This window comes from Oncorhynchus tshawytscha, unplaced genomic scaffold (genome assembly GCF_018296145.1).
Source record: "Oncorhynchus tshawytscha isolate Ot180627B unplaced genomic scaffold, Otsh_v2.0 Un_scaffold_1176_pilon_pilon, whole genome shotgun sequence".
Lineage (NCBI taxonomy): Eukaryota > Metazoa > Chordata > Actinopteri > Salmoniformes > Salmonidae > Oncorhynchus > Oncorhynchus tshawytscha.
In genome coordinates, this window is record NW_024609681.1 from 52,501 (window position 1) to 75,000 (window position 22,500).

The window sequence follows — 22,500 nt, forward strand, 5'->3', positions numbered from 1 at the left end:
AGAAAAGTGGGGAGAGAGAGAGAGAAGGGGGAGAGAGAGAGTAGGGGGAGAGAAAGAGAAAGAGAAGGGGGAGAGAGAGAGTAGGGGGAGAGAGAAAGAGAAAAGTGGGGAGAGAGAAGGGGGAGAGAGAAAAGTGGGGAGTGAGGAAAGGGGAGGAGAGAGGGGGAAGTGGAGAGAGAGAGAGAGAGAGAGAAGGGGGAAGTGGAGAGAGAGAGAGAGAAAGAAGGGGGAAGTGGAGAGAGAGAAAGAGAGAGAGAGAAGGGGGAAGTGGAGAGAGAGAGAGAGAGAGAAGGGGGAAGTGGAGAGAGAGAGAGAAAGAAGGGGGAAGTGGAGAGAGAGAGAGAGAGAGAGAGAAAAGGGGGAGAGAGAAGGGGGAAGTGGAGAGAAAGAGAGAGAGAAGGGGGAGAGAGAAAGAGAAAAGTGGGGAGAGAGAGAAAGGGGGAGAGAGAGAAAGAGAGAGAGAGAGAGAGAGAGAGAGAGAGAGAGAGAGGGAGGGAGAGAGAGAGAAAGAGAGAAGGGGAGAGACATTCAAGTCAAACACATAAATAGATACACACCTTCATGAAAATGAATAAATATTTTTATGATTTTCTAGACCTACAAAGTCCACAACAAAAACTAAATTAAAATAATATCTGACTTTTAGCAGCTGCTTTCTTCCAAAACGACTTTTCCAATGAGTGGCCCCAGTGGGTATTGAACCCAACATCCTGGCCCCAACGGGTAATGAACCCACCATCCTGGCACCAGCGGGTATTAAATCCACCATCCTTGCCCCAGCGGGTATTGAACCCACCATCATGTAGTGAACCCACAATCCTGGCCCCAGCGGGTATTGAACCCACCATCCTGTAGTGAATCCACCATCCTGGCCCCAGCGGCTATTGAACCCACCATCCTGGCCCCAGTGGGTAGTGAACCCATCATCCTGGCCCCAGCGGGTATTGAACCCACCATCCTGTAGTGAACCCACCATCCTGGCCCCAGCGTAATTGAACCCACCAGCCTGTAGTGAATCCATCATCCTGGCCCCAACGGGTATTGAACCCACCATCCTGGCCCCAGCAGGCATTGAACCCACCATCCTGGCCCCAGCGGGTATTAAATCCACCATCCTGGCCCCAGCGGGTATTGAACCCACCATCATGTAGTGAACTCACCATCCTGGCCCCAGCGGGTATTGAACCACCATCCTGTATTGAACCCACCATCCTGGCCCCAGTGGGTATTGAACCCACAATCCTGGCCCCAGCGGGTATTGAATCCACCATCCTTGCCACAGCGGGTATTGAACCCACCATCCTGGCCCCAGTGGGTAGTGAACCCACCATCCTGGCCACAACGGGTATTGAACCCACCATCCTGGCCCCAACAGGTATTGAACCCACCATCCTGTAGTGAACCCATCATCCTGGCCCCAGTGGGTAGTGAACCCACCATCCTGGCCCAAGTGGGTAGTGAACCCACCATCCTGGCCCCAGCGGGTATTGAACCCACTATCCTGGCCCCAGCGGGTAATGAACCCACCATCCTGTAGTGAATCCACCATCCTGGCCCCAGCTGGTATTGAACCCACCATCCTGAAGTGAACCCACCACCCTGGCCCCAGCGGGTATTGAACCCACCATCCTGGGCCCAGTGGGTAGTGAACCCACCATCCTGGTCCCAGCGGCTATTGAACCCACCATCCTGTAGTGAACCCACCATCCTGGCCCCAGCGGGTATTGAACCCACCATCCTGTAGTGAATCCACCATCCTGGCCCCAACGGGTATTGAACCCACCATCCTGGCCCCAATGGGTATTGAACCCACCATCCTGTAGTGAATCCACCATCCTGGCCCCAACGGGTATTGAACCCACCATCCTGGCCCCAATGGGTATTGAACCCACCATCCTGGCCCCAGCAGGTATTGAACCCACCATCCTGGCCCCAGCGGGTATTGAATCCACCATCCTGGCCCCAGCGGGTATTGAACCCACCATCCTGTAGTGAATCCACCATCCTGGCCCCAGCGGGTATTGAACCCACCGTCCTGTAGTGAATCCACCATCCTGGCCCCAGCGGGTATTGAACCCACCATCCTGGCCCCAGCAGGTATTGAATCCACCATCCTGGCCCCAGTGGGTATTGAACCCACCATCCTGTAGTGAATCCACCATCCTGGCACCAGCGGGTATTGAACCCACCATCCTGGCCCCAGCGGGTAATGAACCCACCATCCTGTAGTGAATCCACCATCCTGGCCCCAGCTGGTATTGAACCCACCATCCTGTAGTGGACCCACGACCCTGGCCCCAGCGGGTATTGAACCCACCATCCTGGCCCCAGCGGGCATTGAACCCACCATCCTGGCCCCAGCGGGTATTAAATCCACCATCCTGGCCCCAGCGGGTATTGAACCCACCATCATGTAGTGAACTCACCATCCTGGCCCCAAATGGTATTGAACCCACCATCCTGTAGTGAACCCACCACCCTGGCCCCAGTGGGTATTGAACCCACCATCCTGGCCCCAGTGGGTATTGAACCCACAATCCCTGGCCCCAGCGGGTATTGAATCCACCATCCTTGCCCCAGCGGGTATTGAACCCACCATCCTGGCCCCAGTGGGTAGTGAACCCACCATCCTGGCACCAGCGGGTATTGAACCCACCATCCTGGCCCCAACGGGTATTGAACCCACCATCCTGTAGTGAACCCATCATCCTGGCCCCAGTGGGTAGTGAACCCACCATCCTGGCCCAAGTGGGTAGTGAACCCACCATCCTAGCCCCAGCGGGTATTGAACCCACTATCCTGGCCCCAGCGGGTAATGAACCCACCATCCTGTAGTGAATCCACCATCCTGGCCCCAGCTGGTATTGAACCCACCATCCTGTAGTGAACCCACCACCCTGGCCCCAGCGGGTATTGAACCCACCATCCTGGGCCCAGTGGGTAGTGAACCCACCATCTTGGTCCCAGCGGGTATTGAACCCACCATCCTGTAGTGAACCCACCATCCTGGCCCCAGCGGGTATTGAACCCACCATCCTGTAGTGAATCCACCATCATCCTGGCCCCAGCGGGTATTGAACTCACCATCCTGGCCCCAGCGGGTATTGAATCCACCATCCTGGCCCCAGTGGGTATTGAACCCACCATCCTAGTGATCCTGTAGCGGGTATTGAACCCACCATCCTGTGGCACCAGCGGGTATTGAACCCACCATCCTGGCCCCAGTGGGTAGTGAACCCACCATCCTGGCCCCAGCGGGTATTGAACCCACCATCCTGTAGTGCCCCAGCAGCTGGTATTGAACCCACCATCCTGTAGTGAATCCACCATCCTGGCCCCAGCTGGTATTGAACCCACCATCCTGTAGTGAACCCACCATCCCTGGCCCCAGCGGGTATTGAACCCACCATCCTGGGCCCAGTGGGTAGTGAACCCACCATCCTGGTCCCAGCGGGTATTGAACCCACCATCCTGTAGTGAACCCACCATCCTGGCCCCAGCGGGTATTGAACCCACTATCCTGGCCCCAGCGGGTAATGAACCCACCATCCTGTAGTGAATCCACCATCCTGGCCCCAGCTGGTATTGAACCCACCATCCTGTAGTGAACCCACCACCCTGGCCCCAGCGGGTATTGAACCCACCATCCTGGGCCCAGTGGGTAGTGAACCCACCATCCTGGTCCCAGCGGGTATTGAACCCACCATCCTGTAGTGAACCCACCATCCTGGCCCCAGCGGGTATTGAACCCACCATCCTGGCCCCAGCGGGTATTGAATCCACCATCCTGGCCCCAGCGGGTATTGAACCCACCATCCTGTAGTGAATCCACCATCCTGGCACCAGCGGGTATTGAACCCACCATCCTGGCCCCAGTGGGTATTGAACCCACCATCCTGGCCCCAGTGGGTAGTGAACCCACTATCCTGGCCCCAGCAGGTATTGAACCCACCATCATGTAGTGAACCCACCATCCTGGCCCCAGCTGGTATTGAACCCACCATCCTGTAGTGAATCCACCATCCTGGCCCCAGCGGGTATTGAACCCACCATCCTGGCCCCAGCGGGTATTGAACCCACCATCCTGGCACCAGCGGGTTCTGAACTGACCATCCTGGCCCCAGTGGGTAGTGAACCCACCATCCTGGCCCCAGCGGGTATTGAACCCACTATCCTGGCCCCAGCGGGTAATGAACCCACCATCCTGTAGTGAATCCACCATCCTGGCCCCAGCTGGTATTGAACCCACCATCCTGTAGTGTACCCCTGTTTAGGATCTATAGCTATGAGAGGATGTGGCTACCTGGATTAGGATCCATAGCTACGAGAGGATGTGGCTTCCTGGATTTGGATCTACAGCTACGAGAGGATGTGGCTTCCTGGATTAGGATCTATAGCTACGAGAGGATGTGGCTTCCTGGATTAGGTTCTATAGCTATGAGAGGATGTGGATCCCCTGTTTAGGATCTATAGCTACGAGAGGATGTGGATCCCCTGTTTAGGATCTATAGCTACGAGAGGATGTGGCTACCTGGATTAGGATCTATAGCTACGAGAGGATGTGGATCCCCGGATTAGGATCTATAGCTGAAATCCATGTCAGGTGTGTGTATCTGTGTGTGCTTAAAGTGTGTGTGTGTGTGTGCTTAAGGTGTGTGTGTGTGTGTGTGTGCTTAAGGTGTGTGTGTGTGTGTGTTCTCACCCCAGGCCCAGCTGTCGACAGACGACCTCCACGTCGCTCTCATCCCATTGGTCGTCGCAGACGGATCCCCACACGCCCCCGTGGAAAACCTCAACACGCCCCTCCCACGCTGACACCCCCCACCAACCTCACTGGCACCAACGCAACCACTGTACACAGACACACCGAAACACAGAGGACAGAGTTACTACCCCCTAACCCTAACCCACTGTACACAGACACACCGAAACACTGGACAGAGTTACTACCCCTAATACTAACCCAGACACAGACACAGCGAAACACAGAGGACAGAGTTACTACCCCCCTAACCCTAACCCACTGGACACAGACACACCGAAACACAGAGGACAGAGTTACTACCCCCTAACCCTAACCCACTGGACACAGACACACCGAAACACAGAGGACAGAGTTACTACCCCCTAACCCTAACCCTAACCCCCTAACCCTAACCCACTGGACACAGACACACCGAAACACAGAGGACAGAGTTACTACCCCTAACCCTAACCCTAACCCACTGGACACAGACACACCGAAACACAGAGGACAGAGTTACTACCCCCTAACCCTAACCCACTGGACACAGACACAACAAAACACAGAGGACAGAGTTACTACCCCCTAACCCTAACCCACTGGACACAGACACACCGAAGCACAGAGGACAGAGTTACTACCCCCTAATCCTAACCCACTGGACACAGACACACCGAAACACAGAGGACAGAGTTACTACCCCCTAATCCTAACCCTAACCCACTGGACACAGACACACCGAAACACAGAGGACAGAGTTACTACCCCCTAACCCTAACCGAAACACAGAGGACAGAGTCACTACCCCCTAACCCTAAGCCTAACCCTAACCGAAACACAGAGGACAGAGTTACTACCCCTAACCCTAACCCTAACCCACTGGACACAGACACACCGAAACACAGAGGACAGAGTTACTACCCCCTAACCCTAACCCTAACCGAAACACAGAGGACAGAGTTACTACCCCCTAACCCTAACCCACTGGACACAGACACACCGAAACACAGAGGACAGAGTTACTACCCCCCTAATCCTAACCCCACACATTTTCTACTAGTCCAGTGTGAATTGTACTAGTCCAGTCTGAATAGTACTAGCCCAGTCTGAATACTACTTGTCCAGTCTGAATAGTACTAGTCCAGTCTGAATAGTACTATTCCAGTCTGAATAGTACTAGCCCAGTCTGAATAGTACTAGCCCAGTCTGGGGAATAGTACTAGTCCCTCCCAACACCACCTTCCATTGGGGTACAGGTGACCCCTGCAGAGTGGGGACACTCCCCTCCTACCTTCCATTGTGGTACAGGTGACCCCTGCAGAGTGGGGACACTCCCCTCCTACCTTCCATTGTGGTACAGGTGACCCCTGCAGCGTGGGGACACTCCCCCCTCCGTTCCATGGAACACTGGGACACTGCAGTATATCACTGGGACACTGCAGTATATCCCTGACAGTGGACCGCCCCCAGTGCATTCTGACCACACCCCCTCGAGGAGATAGGGCGGAGGAGCGCGCTCGGCCAGAGAAACTACAGGGAGAGAGAGATGGAGACACAGACAGACAGACAGACACACGCAGGCCCACACACACACACACACACACACACACACACACACACACACACACACAGTCAAGCAGTCATTTTAAACCAATCACTGTCACCCTCTTTAGCATGTCTGTCTGTATCCCCTCTTTCCTCTCCTCTGACCTGAACTTGGCGCTGTGTGTGTGTGTGTGTGTGTGTGTGTGTGTGTGTGTGTGTGTGTGTGTGTGTGTGTGTGTGTGTGTGTGTGTGTGTGTGTGTGTGTGTGTGTGTGTGTGTGTGTGTGTGTGTGTGCGTGCGTGTGTATCAGTGTCAGCATGTCAGAGGTCGTAGCGTCTCTATTTCCACCAGGGAAATCAAGGGGTCTCTCCACCTCTCCCACCACAGCTGAGGAGCTCTGTCTCTGGATAAGATCTGTCCACATCTCCCTCCTCCTTCCTGTCCCTGTTGACCCACAGTACAGTATCCCCTTCTACAGGCTATGACCCACAGTACAGTATCCCCTTCTACAGGCTATGACCCACAGTACAGTATCCCCTTCTACAGGCTATGACCCACAGTACAGTATCCCCTTCTACAGGCTATGACCCACAGTACAGTATCCCCTTCTACAGGCTATGACCCACAGTACAGTATCCCCTTCTACAGGCTATGACCCACAGTACAGTATCCCCTTCTACAGGCTATGACCCACAGTACAGTATCCCCTTCTACAGGCTATGACCCACAGTACAGTATCCCCTTCTACAGGCTATGACCCACAGTACAGTATCCCCTTCTACAGGCTATGACCCACAGTACAGTATCCCCTTCTACAGGCTATGACCCACAGTACAGTATCCCCTTCTACAGGCTATGACCCACAGTACAGTATCCCCTTCTACAGGCTATGACCCACAGTACAGTATCCCTTCTACAGGCTATGACCCACAGTACAGTATCCCCTTCTACAGGCTATGACCCACAGTACAGTATCCCCTTCTACAGGCTATGGCCCACAGTACAGTATCCCCTTCTACAGGCTATGGCCCACAGTACAGTATCCCCTTCTACAGGCTATGACCCACAGTACAGTATCCCTTTCTACAGGCTATGACCCACAGTACAGTATCCCCTTCTACAGGCTATGACCCACAGTACAGTATCCCCTTCTACAGGCTATGACCCACAGTACAGTATCCCCTTCTACAGGCTATGACCCACAGTCTATACCACTACATTAAGTGTGTGTGATGGAGTAGGGGGTAAATAGCTAGCTAAGGACTTGAGGTGGGGGGTGGAATCTGAGGGTCAGGATGGGACAGACTACGAAGACTGTGGAGAAGAGGAGAGCGGAGAGGAGAGGAGGCGAGGAAATGAGAGAGGAAAGGAGAGACGAGAGGAAAGGAGAGCAGAGAGGAAAGGAGAGCAGAGAGGAAAGGAGAGGAGAAGAGTGGAGAGGAAAGGAGAGAGGAAAGGAGAGAGGAAAGGAGAGCAAAAAGGAGAGCGAAGAGGAAAGGAGAGAAGAAGAGTGGAGAGGAAAGGAGTGAGGAAAGGAGAGCGGAGAGGAAAGGAGAGGAGAAGAGTGGAGAGGAAAGGAGAGAGGAAAGGAGAGCGGAAAGGAAAGGAGAGGAGAAGAGTGGAGAGGAGAGGAAAGGAGAGAGGAAAGGAGAGCGGAGAGGAAAGGAGAGGAGAAGAGTGGAGAGGAAAGGAGAGAGGAAAGGAGAGCGGAGAGGAAAGGAGAGGAGAAGAGTGGAGAGGAGAGGAAAGGAGAGAGGAAAGGAGAGCGGAGAGGAAAGGAGAGGAGCAAGGAGAGGGAAGGAGAGGAGACGAGTGGAGAGGAAAGGAGAGAGGAGAGGAGGAAAGGAGAATCTAAAGAGTCCAGGTTAAACACCACATTTAGAAGTCATCTGTCCTGTCTAGAGACCTGCTACATCATCTGTCCTGTCTAGAGACCTGCTACATCACCTGTTACATCATCTGTCCTGTCTAGAGACCTGCTACATCACCTGCTACATCATCTGTCCTGTCTAGAGACCTGCTACATCATCTGTCCTGTCTAGAGACCTGCTACATCATCTGTCCTGTCTAGAGACCTGCTACATCACCTGTTACATCATCTTTCCTGTCTAGAGACCTGCTACATCACCTGTTACATCATCTGTCCTGTCTAGAGACCTGCTACATCATCTGTCCTGTCTAGAGACCTGCTACATCACCTGTTACATCATCTGTCCTGTCTAGAGACCTGTTACATCATCTGTCCTGTCTAGAGACCTGCTACATCATCTGTCCTGTCTAGTGACCTGCTACATCACCTGCTACATCATCTGTCCTGTCTAGAGACCTGCTACATCATCTGTCCTGTCTAGAGACCTGCTACATCATCTGTTACATCATCTGTCCTGTCTAGAGACCTGCTACATCATCTGTTACATCATCTGTCCTGTCTATAGACCTGCTACATCATCTGTTACATCATCTGTCCTGTCTAGAGACCTGCTACATCATCTGTTACATCATCTGTCCTGTCTAGAGACCTGCTACATCATCTGTTGCACCATCTGTCCTGTCTAGAGACCTGCTCCATCACCTGTTACATCATATGTCCTGTCTAGAGACCTGCTACATCACCTGTTACATCATCTGTCCTGTCTAGAGACCTGCTACATCATATGTCCTGTCTAGAGACCTGCTCCATCACCTGTTACATCATCTGTCCTGTCTAGAGACCTGCTACATCACCTGTTACATCATCTGTCCTGTCTAGAGACCTGCTACATCATCTGTCCCTCTAGAGATCTGCTCCATCACCTGTTACATCACCTGTCCTGTAGAGACATGCTACATCACCTGTTACAGCATCTGTCCTGTCTAGAGACCTGCTACATGACCTGTTACTTCATCTGTCCTGTCTAGAGACCTGCTACATCACCTGTTACATTATCTGTCCTGTCTAGAGACCTGCTACATCATCTGTCCTGTCTAGAGACCTGCTACATCATGTCCTGTTAGAGACCTGTCCTACATCATCTGTCATGCTACAGACCTGTTACATCACCTGTCCTGTCTAGAGACTGCTACATGACCTGTTATTCATCTGTCCTGTCTAGAGACCTGCTACATCACCTGTTACATCATCTGTCCTGTCTAGAGACCTGCTACATCATCTGTCCTGTCTAGAGACCTGCTACATCACCTGCTACATCATCTGTCCTGTCTAGAGACCTGCTACATAATCTGTCCTGTCTAGAGACCTGATACATCATATGTCCTGTCTAGAGACCTGCTACATCATCTGTCCTGTCTAGAGACCTGCTACATCACCTGTTACATCACCTGTCCTGTCTAGAGACCTGCTACATAACCTGTCCTGTCTAGAGACCTGCTACATCATCTGTCCTGTCTAGAGACCTGCTACATCACCTGTTACATCATCTGTCCTGTCTAGAGACCTGCTACATCACCTGTCCTGTCTAGAGACCTGCTACATCACCTGTTACATCATCTGTCCTGTCTAGAGACCTGTTACATCATCTGTCCTGTCTAGAGACCTGCTACATCAAATGTCCTGTCTAGAGACCTGCTACATCACATGTCCTGTCTAGAGACCTGCTACATCATCTGTCTTGTCTAGAGACCTGCTACATCATCTATCCTGTCTAGAGACCTGCTACATCACCTGTTACATCACCTGTCCTGTCTAGAGACCTGCTACATCATCTGGTCCAGATCCACTACTGTTAAAGAGATATAAATAAGAGATATATTGAAGAGACATTTAGTAGTTGTCGACTCTGCTTTATCTAGGATCTCCCCTCCTTTCTTTTTTCTAGGATAACCTGCTCACCTCCTTTATTTTTCTAGGATAACAGATCCCCTCCTTTCTTTTTCTAGGATAACCACTCCCTCCTTTCATTTTCTAGGATAACCGCTAGCTCCTTTATCTAGGATAACCGCTCCCCTCCTTTTTTTCTAGGATAACCGCTCCCCTCCTTTATTTTTCTAGGATAACCACTCCCTCCTTTATTTTTCTAGGATAACCGCTCCCCTCCTTTATTTTTCTAGGATAACCACTCCCTCCTTTATTTTTCTAGGATAACCACTCCACTCCTTTATTTTTCTAGGATAACCGCTCCCTCCTTTATTTTTCTAGGATAACCGCTCCCCTCCTTTCTTTTTCTAGGATAACCGCTCCCCTCCTTCCTTTATCTAGGATAACTGCTCCCCTCCTTTCTTTTTCTAGGATAACCGCTCCCTCCTTTCTTTTTCTAGGATAACCTCTCCCCTCCTTCCTTTATCTAGGATAACCACTCCCTCCTTTCTTTATCTAGGATAACCGCTCCCCTCCTTTTTCTAGGATAACCGCTCCACTCCTTTTTCTAGGATAACCACTCCCCTCCTTTTTCTAGGATAACCACTCCCTCCTTTCTTTATCTAGGATAACCGCTCCCCTCCTTTTTCTAGGATAACCGCTCCCCTCCTTTTTCTAGGATAACCGCTCCCCTCCTTTTTCTAGGATAACCGCTCCCCTCCTTTCTTTTTCTAGGATAACCGCTCCCTCCTTTATTTTTCTAGGATAACCGCTCCCCTCCTTTTTCTAGGATAACCACTCCCCTCCTTTTTTTTCACTACCTCTTTCTTTGTGCGTTTGTGAGACTGCATATGTGAGTGTGCGTGTGTGTGTGTGTGTGTGTTGTGCCCGCGCATGGGTGTGACTCACCCCTGTCCCAGCTGTCTGCAGACCACTGTAGCGTCCTGGTCTCCCCAGTCATCACCACAGACAGACCCCCAGACCCCCTGTAGATACACCTCCACCCTGCCATCCAGCTTAGAGCGGCCGCCCTGCAGGCGCACTGACCCTGGACGAGACACACACACACACCGTTTAGATCATTTTCCACTGAGGTAAAGAGAAAGAGTGAAGAGCAAGAGTGACAGAGCGAGAGAGAGACACAGAACGAGAGAGTGAGAGCACAGAGTGAGAGAGAGAGAGACAGAGCGAGGGGAGAGAGACACAGAGAGAGAGAGAGACACAGAACATCGTCAGAACATTAGTCAGTCCCTGCAGAGAACGTCCGGTACAGCACTACTAAATCACAGCATGTCTGTCTTGGTAGTCTCCCCTAATGACTGACAGCTTGTCTGTCTTGGTAGAGTCTCCCCCTAATGACTGACAGCTTGTCTGTCTTGGTAGAGTCTCCCCCCTAATGACTGACAGCTTGTCTGTCTTGGTAGAGTCTCCCCCTAATGACTGACAGCTTGTCTATCTTGGTAGTCTCCCCCTAATGACTGACAGCTTGTCTGTCTTGGTAGTCTCCCCTAATGACTGACAGCTTGTCTATCTTGGTAGTCTCCCCTAATGACTGACAGCTTGTCTGTCTTGGTAGAGTCTCCCCTAATGACTGACAGCTTGTCTGTCTTGGTAGAGTCTCCCCTAATGACTGACAGCTTGTCTGTCTTGGTAGAGTCTCCCCCTAATGACTGACAGCTTGTCTGTCTTGGTAGTGTCTCCCCTAATGACAGACATCTTGTCTGTAGAGTCTCCCCTAATGACGGACAGCTTGTCTATCTTGGTAGAGTCTCCCCTAATGACTGACAGCTTGTCTATGTTGGTAGAGTCTCTAATGACTGACAGCCTGTCTATCTTGGTAGAGTCTCCCCTAATGACTGACAGCTTGTCTATGTTGGTAGAGTCTCCCCACCCTAATGACTGACAGCTTGTCTATCTTGGTAGAGTCTCCCCCTAATGACTGACAGCTTGTCTATCTTGGTAGAGTCTCCCCCTAATGACTGACAGCTTGTCTGGCAGCTTTTCGATCTTGGTAGAGTCTCCCCCTAATGACTGACAGCTTGTCTGTCTTGGTAGAGTCTCCCCCTAATGACTGACAGCTTGTCTATCTTGGTAGAGTCTCCCCCTAATGACTGACAGCTTGTCTATCTTGGTAGAGTCTCCCCCCTAATGACTGACAGCTTGTCTATGTTGGTAGAGTCTCCCCCTAATGACTGACAGCTTGTCTATGTTGGTAGAGTCTCCCCATAATGACTGACAGCTTGTCTATGTTGGTAGAGTCTCCCCCTAATGACTGACAGCTTGTCTATCTTGGTAGAGTCTCCCCTAATGACTGACAGCTTGTCTATGTTGGTAGAGTCTCCCCACCCTAATGACTGACAGCTTGTCTATCTTGGTAGAGTCTCCCCTAATGACTGACAGCTTGTCTATCTTGGTAGTCTCCCCTAATGACTGACAGCTTGTCTGGCAGCTTGTCTATCTTGGTAGAGTCTCCCCTAATGACTGACAGCTTGTCTGGCAGCTTGTCTATGTTGGTAGAGTCTCCCCCACCCTAATGACTGACAGCTTGTCTATGTTGGTAGAGTCTCCCCCACCCTAATGACTGACAGCTTGTCTATGTTGGTAGAGTCTCCCCTAATGACTGACAGCTTGTCTATCTTGGTAGAGTCTCCCCTAATGACTGACAGCTTGTCTATCTTGGTAGAGTCTCCATCTAATGACTGACAGCTTGTCTGTCTTGTTAGAGTCCCCCCCTAATGACTGACAGCTTGTCTGTCTTTAGAGTCTCCCCTAATGACTGACAGCTTGTCTATGTTGGTAGAGTCTCCCCACCCTAATGACTGACAGCTTGTCTATGTTGGTAGAGTCTCCCCTAATGACTGACAGCTTGTCTATCTTGGTAGAGTCTCCCCTAATGACTGACAGCCTGTCTGTCTTGGTAGAGTCTCCCCTAATGACTGACAGCTTGTCTGTCTTGGTAGAGTCTCCCCTATTGACTGACAGCTTGTCTATGTTGGTAGAGTCTCCCCTATTGACTGACAGCTTGTCTGTCTTGTTAGAGTCTCCCCTATTGACTGACAGCTTGTCTATGTTGGTAGAGTCTCCCCTATTGACTGACAGCTTGTCTATCTTGGTAGAGTCTCCCCTAATGACTGACAGCTTGTCTGGCAGCTTGTCGATCTTGGTAGAGTCTCCTCCTATTACCTGACAGCTTGTCGATCTTGGTACATTTTAACATAACAACGTGTCTTAGTCTAGCCACCAACCAGACACATACCTCAATATTAATGAGATGCTTCCATCTGCTGAGACATGCCCGCTGTTGCCACACACACACACACACACACACACACACACACACACACACACACACACACACACACACACACCTCTCTCTCCTTCCTCTACCTTGTTTACAGTCGCAGTAGCCCCAGTCCGTTCTGCCGCGGCTGTTCCTGAAGAAGCACCAGGGTCTGATCCTGTTGTCCGGGTTCCGACAGCGGTTATGATCCCCCAGCCCTCTACCCGGATAGCGCTCCTCAAACCCCGCTACCTCGCTCCACCTCATACACACCACACCGGACTCCGTCACGTCCACAGCCCCTTGGTAGAACCCGTCTCTCCCGCGGCTCTGGACACAGTCGGTAAACGGTAGAATGAAGGAAGGAGAGGGAACGACGTCGGAGGAGGAAAGAGAGTAGGAAGAGGAGGCGAAAACAACTACCAGCGTAACGACTGAGAGGAGAACAGAGTCCATGATGTTGTTGTAGAGTAGCCTAGACATTTCTTTTCTCCCTCTCCTCTCGCTCTCAAATGTAGTCCATAACCGAGAGAGAGAAATAAACACTAAACCGGTTCACGCCACGTCTTCTCAGAAACGCGCTCTCTTGATTCTGAACCTGTCTACATAGTGTGGGATAGGATCGACCGGGACCGGGTGTGTGTGAGTGAGAATACCAGGCAAGAAAGGAGTTTTTAAAAAGAGACGCGGATCAATGAACGAAACAGAGCTCGTGCCTCGAGCCCGGTAGTTAATGAGATCCCGAGTGACTCTCGCGCTTGTGTGTTGCGTATAACCTTTATTTAACCAGGCAAGTCAGTTAAAGAACAAATTCTTATTTTACAATTACGGTCTACCCTGGCCAAACCCTACCCCGGCCGGTTGTGATACAGCTTGGAATCGAACCAGGGTCTGTAGTGACGCCTCTAGCACTGAGAAGCACACAGGAGCCCTGTGTGTGTGTGTGTGTGTGTGTGTGTGTTATTGTAATAGTCCTATTGATGAGTCATAACAAGGTGGATGTATCCTACAGGGCTGTGATTATGATCATAATCAGAGAAAAAACAAATAACATGAGAATAAATCAAATCAAATTTTATTTGTCACATACACATGGTTAGCAGATGTTAATGGTCACATGGTTAACAGATGTTATTGGTCACATACACATGGTTAGCAGATGTTAATGCGAGTGTAGCGAAATGCTTGTGCTTCTAGTTCCGACAATGCAGTAATAACCAACAAGTAATCTAATTAACGATTCCACAACTACTGTCTTATACACAGTGTAAGGGGATAAAGAATATGTACATAAGGATATATGAATGAGTGATGGTACAGAGCAGCATAGGCAAGATACAGTAGATGGTATCGAGTGCAGTATATACATATGAGATGAGTATGTAAACCAAGTGGCATAGTTAAAGTGGCTAGTGATACATGTATTACATAAGGATGCAGTCGATGATATAGAGTACAGTATATGCGTATGCATATGAGATGAATAATGTAGGGTAAGTAACATTATATAAGGTAGCATTGTTTAAAGTGGCTAGTGATATATTTACATCATTTCCCATCAATTCCCATGATTAAAGTGGCTGGAGTTGAGATGTTTGTTCATTAATAATAATGAACAAACAAATAACATGAGAATAAGAACAATAATAATGAATTGAATTGAACAATATGTTAATTCACCTTATACATCCCACACATCAGCTACCTCTTGGTTCCTGGTTGAAGACTCGTCCTACATCGTAAAGAGCTGGTAGGCTTTCTCATTCGACCATTCCAGTGTTTAATTGCTATGTTATATTTATTTCGCCACTACGGCCTATTTATGGCCTTCACCTCCCTTATCTCACCTCATTTGCACACACTGTACATGGACTTTTCTATTGTGTTATTGACTGTATGTTTGTTTATTCCATGTGTATCTCTGTGTTGTTGTTTACTCCATGTGTAACTCTGTGTTGTTGTTTGTGTGTACTGCTACGCTTTATCTTGGCCAGGTCGCTGTTGTAAATGAGAATTTGTTCTCAACTCTCCTACCTGGTTAAATACAGGTGTTCTCAACTCTCCTACCTGGTTACATAAAGGTGTTCTCAACTCTCCTACCTGGTTAAATACAGGTGTTCTCAACTCTCCTACCTGGTTACATAAAGGTGTTCTCAACTCTCCTACCTGGTTACATAAAGGTGTTCTCAACTCTCCTACCTGGTTACATAAAGGTGTTCTCAACTCTCCTACCTGGTTACATAAAGGTGTTCTCAACTCTCCTACCTGGTTAAATAAAGGTGTTCTCAACTAGCCTACCTGGTTACATAAAGGTGTTCTCAACTCTCCTACCTGGTTAAATACAGGTGTACTCAACCCTCCTACCTGGTTAAATAAAGGTGTTCTCAACCCTCCTACATGGTTAAATAAAGGTGTTCTCACCTCTCCTACCTGGTTAAATAAAGGTGTTCTCAACCCTCCTACCTGGTTAAATAAAGGTGTTCTCACCTCTCCTACCTGGTTAAATAAAGGTGTTCTCACCTCTCCTACCTGGTTAAATAAAGGTGTTCTCAACCCTCCTACCTGGTTAAATACAGGTGTTCTCACCTCTCCTACCTGGTTAAATAAAGGTGTTCTCAACCCTCCTACCTGGTTAAATAAAGGTGTTCTCAACTCTCCTACCTGGTTAAATAAAGGTGTTCTCACCTCTCCTACCTGGTTAAATAAAGGTGTTCTCAACCCTCCTACCTGGTTAAATAAAGGTGTTCTCAACCCTCCTACCTGGTTAAATACAGGTGTTCTCACCTCTCCTACCTGGTTAAATACAGGTATTCTCACCCCTCCTACCTGGTTAAATAAAGGTGTTCTCACCCCTCCTACCTGGTTAAATAAAGGTGTTCTCAACCCTCCTACCTGGTTAAATAAAGGTGTTCTCAACCCTCCTACCTGGTTAAATAAAGGTGTTCTCAACCCTTCTACCTGGTTAAATAAAGGTGTTCTCACCTCTCCTACCTGGTTAAATAAAGGTGTACTCAACTCTCCTACCTGGTTTAATAAAGGTGTTCTCAACTAGCCTACCTGGTTAAATAAAGGTGTTCTTAACTAGCCTACCTGGTTAAATAAAGGTGTTCTCAACTAGCCTACCTGGTTAAATAAAGGTGTTCTCAACTCTCCTACCTGGTTAAATACAGGTGTACTCAACCCTCCTACCTGGTTAAATAAAGGTGTTCTCAACCCTCCTACATGGTTAAATAAAGGTGTTCTCACCTCTCCTACCTGGTTAAATAAAGGTGTTCTCAACCCTCCTACCTGGTTAAATAAAGGTGTTCTCACCTCTCCTACCTGGTTAAATAAAGGTGTTCTCACCTCTCCTACCTGGTTAAATAAAGGTGTTCTCAACCCTCCTACCTGGTTAAATACAGGTGTTCTCACCTCTCCTACCTGGTTAAATAAAGGTGTTCTCAACCCTCCTACCTGGTTAAATAAAGGTGTTCTCAACTCTCCTACCTGGTTAAATAAAGGTGTTCTCACCTCTCCTACCTGGTTAAATAAAGGTGTTCTCAACCCTCCTACCTGGTTAAATAAAGGTGTTCTCAACCCTCCTACCTGGTTAAATACAGGTGTTCTCACCTCTCCTACCTGGTTAAATACAGGTATTCTCACCCCTCCTACCTGGTTAAATAAAGGTGTTCTCACCCCTCCTACCTGGTTAAATAAAGGTGTTCTCAACCCTCCTACCTGGTTAAATAAAGGTGTTCTCAACCCTCCTACCTGGTTAAATAAAGGTGTTCTCAACCCTTCTACCTGGTTAAATAAAGGTGTTCTCACCTCTCCTACCTGGTTAAATAAAGGTGTACTCAACTCTCCTACCTGGTTTAATAAAGGTGTTCTCAACTAGCCTACCTGGTTAAATAAAGGTGTTCTCAACTAGCCTACCTGGTTAAATAAAGGTGTTCTCAACTAGCCTACCTGGTTAAATAAAGGTGTTCTCAACTCTCCTACCTGGTTAAATAAAGGTGTTCTCAACCCTCCTACCTGGTTAAATAAAGGTGTTCTCAACTCTCCTACCTGGTTAAATAAAGGTGTTCTCAACCCTCCTACCTGGTTAAATAAAGGTGTTCTCACCTCTCCTACCTGGTTAAATAAAGGTGTTCTCACCTCTCCTACCTGGTTAAATAAAGGTGTTCTCAACCCTCCTACCTGGTTAAATAAAGGTGTTCTCAACCCTCCTACCTGGTTAAATAAAGGTGTTCTCAACCCTCCTACCTGGTTAAATAAAGGTGTTCTCAACCCTCCTACCTGGTTAAATAAAGGTGTTCTCACCTCTCCTACCTGGTTAAATAAAGGTGTACTCACCTCTCCTACCTGGTTAAATAAAGGTGTTCTCAACCCTCCTACCTGGTTAAATAAAGGTGTTCTCACTTCTCCTACCTGGTTAGATAAAGGTGTTCTCAACTCTCCTACCTGGTTAAATACAGGTGTTCTCACCTCTCCTACCTGGTTAAATAAAGGTGTTCTCAACTCTCCTACCTGGTTAAATAAAGGTGTTCTCAACCCTCCTACCTGGTTAATTACAGGTGTTCTCACCTATCCTACCTGGTTAAATACAGGTGTTCTCACCTCTCCTACCTGGTTAAATAAAGGTGTTCTCAACCCTCCTACCTGGTTAAATAAAGGTGTTCTCAACCCTCCTACCTGGTTAAATGGTTAAATAAAGGTGTTCTCACCTGTCCTACCTGGTTGCGTTTCAGGATGTGATTTGATGGAATAATAATTGTAATGTGTGTAAAACAGGACATACGCTCTAGAACCTCTAGAACCTCTAGAACCATCCTACCAATGAAAGATAATGGAATATATTATTCCAGGCTGTATCACAACCTGGCGGGATTGGCCCAGCGTCGTCCGGGTTTGGCCGGTGTAGGCCGTCATTGTAAATAACAATTTGTTCTTAATTGACTTGTCTAGTTAAATAAAAGTTAAATAAATAAAAAATGTTTTAACAAATGAACAGAATCAGTTTTAGTCTTCAATATTCTCCAGTTTCCTGGACCCACATTCTTTCTAATGCTAACTAAAAACATTTTCAATGTCAGTCAAAGAGAGGAGATATGACTGGGTTTATTATGCCATTTTACATAGACAAACGGAGAATCATATATGAGACGCCCCCTGTGGTCAAAATCACCACGTTGTACTACCGTACAGAATCATATATGAGACAATAGCAGCCCCCTGTGGTCAAATCCCCACATCACACTCACACACAGAATCATATGTGATACAACACCACCCCCTGTGGTCAAATCCCCACATCACACTCAGACACAGAATCATATGTGATACAACACCACCCCCTGTGGTCAAATCCCCACATCACACTCACACACAGAATCATATGTGATACAACACCACCCCCTGTGGTCAAATCCCCACATCACACTCACACACAGAATCATATGTGATACAACACCACCCCCTGTGGTCAAATCCCCACATTACACTCACACACAGAATCATATGTGATACAACACCACCCCCTGTGGTCAAATCCCCACATCACACTCACACACAGAATCATATGTGATACAACAGCACCCCCTGTGGTCAAATCCCCACATCACACTCACACACAGAATCATATGTGATACAACACCACCCCCTGTGGTCAAATCCCCACATCACACTCACACACAGAATCATATGTGATACAACACCACCCCCTGTGGTCAAATCCCCACATCACACTCACACACAGAATCATATGTGATACAACACCACCCCCTGTGGTCAAATCCCCACATCACACTCACACACAGAATCATATGTGAGTCAACAGCATCCCCTGTGATCAAAACCCCACATTACACTCACACACAAAATCATATGTGAGACAACAGCACCCCCTCTGGTCAAATCCCCACATTACACTCACAAACAGGATCATATGTAAGGCTAAATGATTATTTTTTTTAAATTACATGTTTTTTAAAATACTTTTTCATATTTTTGCAACCAACATTAATCAACATTATAGATGTCAAATGTCATTACAGGTCAATGTCTGGAAAATCAGAAAATATATGAAATCTGAATATACACTCAGTGGCCAGTTTATTAGGTACACCATCCTGTACACGAAAATGGTTAGCTCCTAGTGAGTCACGTGGCTGTTGCTTGCTATATAAAGCAGGAAGACAGGCATGGAGACTTTCATGAGGGTGGTACTAGATGACCTAATAAACTGTCCACTTCAATGGTTTTTAAACAAAACAATAAAAACAACAACAGAGACAATCCTAATAATAATATTCACAGATAATCATAGATAACCATAATATTCACAGATAATCACAGATAATCATAATATTCACAGATAATCATAGATAATCACAGATAATCACAGATAATCATAGATAACCATAATATTCACAGATAATCATAGATAACCATAATATTCACATATACTCATAATGATCACAGATAATCATAGATAATCATAGATAACCATAATATTCACATATACTCATAATGATCACAGATAATCACAGATAATCATAGATAACCATAATATTCACAGATAATCATAGATAACCATAATATTCACAGATACTCATAATGATCACAGATAATCATAGATAATCATAGATAACCATAATATTCACAGATACTCATAATGATCACAGATAATCATAGATAATCATAGATAACCATAATATTCACATATACTCATAATGATCACAGATAATCATAGATAATCATAGATAACCATAATATTCACAGATAATCATAGATAACCATAATATTCACAGATACTCATAATGATAACAGATAATGACCATCTTTACAATTTCATAACAATTCAACACTCATCAACTTCCTGAACAGTTATTTTGTAAGTTTTTTCCCCCATTTTTTTTCATCACCACCCTGATCATTAACTGCTTCAGATACAAGGGTATCTGTATTGATTTGTAATGATCCCTCTGGTGGTGTTGAAGATTGTGTTGAAGGTCGTGTTGGAGGTGGTGATGGAGTTGGTGTTGGACGTTTATGTAAATTATCAATTATGTCAAAAGCTAAATCCGATATTTAATCCCAATCAAATGTACGATCGTCTCCTACTGCCCCCTCACCTCTCTGTGTCTCTGGAACGGACACTGGTGGGTTATTTCCCCCCGCATCACTATTTACCCTAGGGTCTTTATTCTGGTCTTTATTTGTTGTCTGAGTAAGGGGTATTATTTTGCTCACTTTTTGAGACACATACTCTTCAGCTATTTACCCTAGGGTCTTTATTCTGGTCTTTATTTGTTGTCTGAGTAAGGGGTATTATTACGAGACACATACTCTTCAGCTATTTACCCTAGGGTCTTTATTCTGGTCTTTATTTGTTGTCTGAGTAGGGGGTATTATTTTGCTTTACGAGACACATACTCTTCAGCTATTTACCCTAGGGTCTTTATTCTGGTCTTTATTCGTTGTCTGAGTAGGGGTATTATTACGAGACACATACTCTTCAGCTATTTACCCTAGGGTCTTTATTCTGGTCTTTATTTGTTGTCTGAGTAGGGGTATTACGAGACACATACTCTTCAGCTATTTACCCTAGGGTCTTTATTCTGGTCTTTATTTGTTGTCTGAGTAAGGGGTATTATTTTGCTCACTTCACGAGACACATACTCTTCAGCTATTTACCCTAGGGTCTTTATTCTGGTCTTTATTTGTTGTCTGAGTAGGGGGTATTACGAGACACATACTCTTCAGCTATTTACCCTAGGGTCTTTATTCTGGTCTTTATTTGTTGTCTGAGTAAGGGGTATTACGAGACACATACTCTTCAGCTATTTACCCTAGGGTCTTTATTCTGGTCTTTATTTGTTGTCTGAGTAAGGGGTATTATTTTGCGCACTTTAGGAGGCACATACTCTTCAGCTATTTACCCTAGGGTCTTTATTCTGGTCTTTATTTGTTGTCTGAGTAGGGGTATTATTTTGCTCACTTTACGAGAAACATACTCTTCAGCTATTTACCCTAGGGTCTTTATTCTGGTCTTTATTTGTTGTCTGAGTAGGGGGTATTATTTTGCTTTACGAGACACATACTCTTCAGCTATTTACCCTAGGGTCTTTATTCTGGTCTTTATTTGTTGTCTGAGTAAGGGGTATTATTACGAGACACATACTCTTCAGCTATTTACCCTAGGGTCTTTATTCTGGTCTTTATTTGTTGTCTGAGTAAGGGGTATTACGAGACACATACTCTTCAGCTATTTACCCTAGGGTCTTTATTCTGGTCTTTATTTGTTGTCTGAGTAGGGGGTATTACGAGACACATACTCTTCAGCTATTTACCCTAGGGTCTTTATTCTGGTCTTTGTTTGTTGTCTGAGTAAGGGGTATTACGAGACACATACTCTTCAGCTATTTACCCTAGGATCTTTATTCTGGTCTTTATTTGTTGTCTGAGTAAGGGGTATTATTTTGCTCACTTTACGAGACACATACTCTTCAGCTATTTACCCTAGGGTCTTTATTCTGGTTTATTTGTTGTCTGAGTAGGGGGTATTATTTTGCTCTTCAGCTTTTCTCCTTTAAAATGTCTCTCATTGTAATTTCAGTTTGTTCTCCTCAAATAAATTTATGTGACAACAACAAGTCTCACAAAATGTAACACAACAGTGAGTATTGTGATCACTCCGACTCTCAGACGCTTTCTGACTCCCAGACGCGTTCTGACTCTCAGACGCGTTCTGACTCTCAGACGCGTTCTGACTCCCAGACGCGTTCTGACTCCCAGACGCGTTCTGACTCTCAGACGCGTTCTGACTCTCAGACGAGTTCTGACTCCCAGACGCGTTCTGACTCTCAGACGCGTTCTGACTCTCAGACGAGTTCTGACTCTCAGACGGGTTCCGACTCTCAGACGGGTTCTGACTCTCAGACGGGTTCTGACTCTCAGACGGGTTCCGACTCTCAGACGGGTTCTGACTCTCAGACGGGTTCTGACTCTCAGACAGGTTCTGACTCCCAGACGGGTTCCGACTCTCAGACGGGTTCTGACTCTCAGACGGGTTCTGGCTCCCAGATGAGTTCTGACTCCCAGACGAGTTCTGACTCTCAGACGGGTTCTGACTCTCAGACGTGTTCAGAGGTTGAT

General features: G+C 47.3%; 1 pseudogene; it reads right to left on the reverse strand.

The window, feature by feature from the left end:
- The window catches only part of LOC121845471, a 66,269-nt pseudogene extending 52,169 nt beyond the window's left edge, over positions 1 to 14,100 (reverse strand).
- Positions 14,101 to 22,500: the final 8,400 nt, after the last annotated feature.